Source organism: Sinohyriopsis cumingii, chromosome 11 (genome assembly GCF_028554795.1).
Source record: "Sinohyriopsis cumingii isolate HCF-2022 chromosome 11, ASM2855479v2, whole genome shotgun sequence".
NCBI classification, from domain to species: domain Eukaryota; kingdom Metazoa; phylum Mollusca; class Bivalvia; order Unionida; family Unionidae; genus Sinohyriopsis; species Sinohyriopsis cumingii.
The window spans coordinates 55,354,305-55,360,304 of NC_142971.1; the positions used below are offsets into that span (position 1 = coordinate 55,354,305).

Consider the following 6,000-nt stretch of genomic DNA (forward strand, 5'->3'; position numbering starts at 1 on the left):
TGGATTAATTTTGGATTTGACTCATAAAACCTTAAGTGCTTTTTTTTTATTTTGACTTTGTTTTTCTAGGAAAATAAATTATTTGTTAAATTTTACAAATCGTGAGCATGTTTTCACTCTTTTCTGTTACGTTTTATAAGAGCCTAGACATGTAACAGGGTACTCTTCTTTACAGGCTCCCATTCTTTTAACTCTGATTGAATAATTTCATGGATAGTGGGAAAACTACAACCTGCACTAACAAAACCATTTAGCTTTTCTTATCAACCATACATTACTGGTAGGAATCTGATATGGCTTTGAGAAAATGTTCCTGAAAAATCCACTAAATGTGTCGATCAGGGAGGGTTTCACCTGGAAGCGGTTTTATTCATGTATCTAACTATGGAATGTGTCACAAACTTTTTAGTACTTTTTTTTCATTTTCTGGGAATTGAGCTGTATTACATCATACCCCCATCTTTAGAAATGAATGTCAGTTTTATTCCTTGAGAAACTGGTAGCAGTAGCAACAACATACTCGCTGAATGTAAATATCCTTGCTACCACTACCAGCTCAGTTTGTTTTTATTATTGCTCCTACAACATGGTATTAAAATTGGCTGATAAATATGGACATGAAATTAATGTAGCAGTGACATCGATAATTACAAATTTTTATTGTATCTTCTACAGATGAGATGTGATTGTTTGCTGTTAAAAGAGTAAGATGCCCCCTCCCTCCAAGTTTTTTTTCTTCTTGTCTTTTAAAGTTTTCTTGGCTGATCACTCTGGCTATTGTAGTATCCATCCTCCTGCATATACATATTCATTTGTCTGTGCTTTTATCATTATTTTACTTTGTTCAAAAAATAAATACTGTTATGACATTAAAAAAATATCAGCACAATACAACTATGTAATAAAAATACAAAAATATTGATGGTACTGTATGGAACTTTTCATAGGAAATATTAAAAGAAAAGAAAAAATATTTTATGCAAACTTGCTCAGATGAATTTTAATCAAAAAGAACTTCTCATACAGGTTGACATTTATAAGGAAAAATACATGGATTGTCTTATTACATTGTCCTTAGAGATTTATTTGAAAAGGAGGTGAATATTACCAATGTCTTTTGTTTTTAACTTTCACATGAATATAACATGAAGAAAGACAAGCTTTTCAAATCATTTCGCTTTCAGACTGACATACACTCTAATTCCAAATTCTTAGTAATTAAAAGTACAAATTGTGGATAGGCTGATACACATTTCCCAACAGTGACCATATATACGGCACATACATTGGTAAATTATGCCTCAACAACAGTCTGATTATATTCACTTGCAACTGCTTGAAGAATTATCCCCAAAAAATGACATTACCTGATTTGTTTTCATTACATACACTGTACAACAAATGCTCACTTTCTGGAGAGAAAAAAATTTGAAGGCAAAATACCTGTCAACTCTCACGCTGGGAGAAAAAGAAAATCCTGATTTTTGGGTTTGTTCCATGCATGTCTCCCAATTTCTTTGCAGAGAACTCTCAATTATTACATTATGTCTGTAAATTTTCATATCTCAATTTTTGTTGTGGGGTTTAACACCATTTTTCAGCACACGATAGGCTATACATGGCAGCCAGTATTAATGGTGGAGGAAGAACACGGGAAAACCCTGGAAAGAACCACCGACCCACAAGAAGCTACCAGCACGTTTTCTCACATACCCACACTGGCTGAATCCGAGACTCGAACCGGCGCAGACAGAGGTGAGATGGCAGTGATCCGTAATGGAGAGCGCTTTAGACTACTCAACCACTCGGGGCCCCTTTCATTTCTCAAAAAAAAAATCCTATATAAACAGATATACTGTATGCAATCCACAGAAGCCATCATATATTTTATCAAACAGAATGTTAAGTTTAAACATTATTCATGTAACTTTCAGAATTTTTTAACCCATACAACAATACTATAATCAACAAAAAAACAACAACAATAAAACAGTCACTATTAGTTTAAATCCGATGAATCATGAATGATCACTGTGAATCCTATGCATTTTTCTCTACATCTAGCATCTCCATTCCCACTAAAGAAACTTGAACCAGTAAACACCTAGCAATCCTGTATTATTCATGTATAAATAAACTTTAATCACCATGATTATATTAAAAGAAGAAATGAAAAGTATACATCGCACTTACTATATGTTCCCCAAAAGAACTTCAGAATAAATATTTTATTTAGTAAACAATGTTACATGCCTTACAACCTGACCCTAATGAAATAAGGTGGGATATAAATCGTGGGAATACAAGTTGCCACAGTAACTTATGACTGCAGATTTGAACTGCTGAAATGAAGTCATAGGTAACTTAAGTTACAACAAAATATGGCATCATTTATTTGCCAATCAATTGCTGGTGCTTACATACACACACTGTAGCACATGGTTTCTTTGAAAGTATGTCCAAGGAACAGTCCTTTTCACAAGATAATTGCAATGACATGGATTGACAGTTAATTAGTGAGACTGGCTTTATTTCTTGTGTACTTAAATCTAACATTCAGCTATTGTGCAGTTTAGCCACAGATGACCATAATATGAAAAGAGGGTATGTCCTGGAGGAGAATAAGGAGTGTCACAGGGAGAACAGCACATCCCATGGGTGCCCCCCATTTCACCTTTAAACGTGATTAATCAACATCCTTAACATTTAATAGCTGACCACTACATGATTGCCTCACCAACCCCAAAAAGTTTCTGCAGGCATTCCTGGAACTCCCTTTCAGAATTTCATGCATATTGAAACCAGCACTTACAAATTCAGCATAAAAACCTCCCAAATTTAGGTCACATTCTTCCTACTTTTTTTATTCACTCTCCCTACTTGGCTTTTTGAAAAGTTGACAGGTATAAGGTAATAAAATAAGTTGTTTACACCTTCTATGAGTACATAATATTGACAGGTATAAGGTAATAAAATAAGCTATTTACACCTTACACAATGAAATGGATTATAATTACTAATTTGTGATTTCTGATCATTTAACCTTTGACTTTTGCAAATATACCATATTGATGAACCTGAGGTCAAATTTTTAATTTGGCCTGTTAATGTTATCCCTACTATTGGTCCTACAATGTAAGACGCTTCGCCTGATATGCGTGTTCTTCAGGCAACCTAAAAGCACAAATATGGGGTGGGGGGCTTGCATATTGTAGGATAACCCTACCTACTATGTGGTAGCCTGGAATGCTGTATTATCGCGATACGTAGAATCAAATTCTAAAACAGTACACCCACTACTGGAATGGTCGGTGTTGAATGTCATGACCCGTGTGGCTTATACTTCATGGACGGGCTACGACATTGTAGCTATGTATTTGATGTTCATCATTTGCTTGATTTGTTGTATTTTGGTCAAACTAAACACACAAAAATAAAAATGAAAGAAAACCATCGTCCCTATGTAACCCAACCTAAACTTGTAAATTGGTCGATAGTGTAGAGCAAATCACTGCAATCCAAATAACAAAAATGTCTTTCATTGCGAAAAGAAAGCATTGGTTATTGTAACCGGGAGTACCGTTACTAAGGCATTACAAACTGTGTAAACATTAGTCGATGATTCAACACATTAGATCAATCGATAGCGACTCCCACCAGCCATAACGGTATATTTCAGCTATAGAGAGAGAGTAGGGCCTTTCGAATGATAGCGATTTCTATTACACGGATTATATTTCTTATCTCATGTAACTGGTGATTTAAGGGATATTTAAATATGTCCCTTCACCAAATAGGTAAAACAAAAATCACATAACTTTGCTACATTTTCAGAGAGAAACTGGCCTTACCAGATATGGATCCAACACATCCGCCATGATAAATAAGTGTCAGACTCCCAGGGGGCGCTGTTCAGCGCATCACTTCTTGGAACGAATCACGGTACTAATTCAGTTCCCATGGTAAACCCATACAAACACCATGCAATTAAAAATTCAATAACATAAAAATGTCTAGTGCTCATTATCAAACCTATATTTATCAGTATAGATGAAACCTGGATGTCAGCTTCTCTGTAGAGGAAAGGATATGAGCCGCGGCATTTTCTGGACCCGCATGTGTTTGAAACATGTGCTTTCAATTCCACACCATAGAGTCAGGTGCTAATTTTAGTAAGGAGTGTTCCAAACTCAAGACTGTTAAAGGACTGAAATTCCATCAAGAAAATAATATCTCTGTTTTCATTTACAACTAGGATAAGCTCTCAAAAGATTCTTTTCCCTAAAACATAACATACATTATTAACCAAACCTGGTCAGCCAAAACCCATATAGACACCCATTTCCAGGCTGGTTCACATTTTTATCATTAGTACCGTGTGTCCTGAAGGCAGCGCTTTCCGTATATATTACACAAAGAGCTAATTTTAAAAATAAAAATAAAAATCGTTTAATTTCTTTTGCTGAACTCCAAAATTAAATTTTCAGAAGTTAAAGCTGTTGTGAAATATTTTGCATAAATTAGTTCTGATGTTTCAAAAATATTCCACAAACGTGATCAAATAAAGTCTTAGTTTCATCAGTTATTGTTCTGTTGGTTTTATTTTAAAGGCCCTCACTTTAGCAAATTTTATATCCAGGTACTTTGAAGTGATCCCTAATTCTGCTGCGGTGAAAATTTGTCCTCAGCATTCATGAAGTTTTCTTGCTCAGGACTTTTTCCATATCTTTTCTTTGCAACTTTTAACACTTTCGTACGGATTAATAAAGTATACTGACTCGAATTTTTTGTCAAAACTCTGTGTGTGTGTGTGTGTGTTCCTGCATCATAATCGAGGATGTGTGATAATATAAAGTGACATTATAGATTGGAAAGGATATCATGCAGGTTAGATAATTTTACATTTGTTTCCTTCTGAGATTCGAACACGGATTTGCACCTTCAGCTCTTTGTAGTGCATATTTGTACTTGTCTATATTATTTTCTATATCTCTTGATAACTGACCCAGAAACCCAGAGTGACTGTGTATGAAATGAGAGTTAATTGATGGGTCGTCGTTCAGGCGTGTCTGCTACGCTTATACCAGCGACCATGTTCCACCCTTGCAATTTTGTTTTAGCGGTATGTGCACATGCTCGAAGGGGAATAAGGGGTTGGTGCGTGCATACTAATCTCAGTAACGGAGCCAAGTCAAATTTCTCTAATGTGCATGATAATATTCTTTATTTATTCTATATAATTTAACTCTGTATGTTATCATATATTTTCATGTAGGATCTCGGGATAGCGCTTTCCGCTCTGTCTGCTCCTCCCCCATCATCTTTCTCGTTATGTTAAAGCTACTTTCAAAATCTAAATCAAATCTCTCTCTCTCTCTCTCTCTCTCACACACACACACACACACACACACACCTCTACCTTTGAAACCACTTGAACTACCATCTATGTTATTGTTAAAGCTGGAGAAGGGGAAACGGAAGAAGTCACCGGAAAATGAATTTATTATATAGCTGATTGCATCTGAAATAGTTTATGAAATAAATATGGTTTAAACTAATGTTAAATTAATAACAAGTTATAAATAGAACTGATACAGCTAAAGGAACGAGCATGCACTGGAGCAGAGTTGGAGTACGAATAGGAATGAAAATATTCAAATTGAAGAATCATGGAATACATGAATGCACAAACAAATGAAAATAAACAAGCTGATTTAAATACGGGTATAAATTGCATGACTGGATCGTGTCACTTTTGAATAAGAGTTTAGTGTTTCGTTAGGTGGAGCAAATAAGCAATTATCTACTCTAGCAATTTTCCTCTGCATCAGAGTGGGCCGTTTTGATAGGTATACACGTATTGAGAATGGGATGGTCCAGTTATAGGAATAACTTGTCTGAATAACGTCATAGTTCACGTGGTACCAGTGCATAGCAGTAGTATAATAATAATAATAATAATAATAATAAAGACTTTACTTAGAGAAAGTAACTCAACTA

At 35.0% G+C, this 6,000-nt stretch overlaps 1 protein-coding gene across 3 annotated transcripts in view; it reads right to left on the minus strand.

Moving 5' to 3' along the window:
• The window catches only part of LOC149788486 (uncharacterized), a 73,900-nt gene extending 69,997 nt beyond the window's left edge, over positions 1–3,903 (minus strand). For all 3 annotated transcript variants that reach the window (XM_089974478.1, XM_089974480.1, XM_089974477.1), the window contains exon 1: positions 3,852–3,903. The gene's annotated coding sequence lies outside the window, so the exon portion shown is untranslated. The remainder of the gene's footprint in view (positions 1–3,851) is intronic.
• Positions 3,904–6,000: the final 2,097 nt, after the last annotated feature.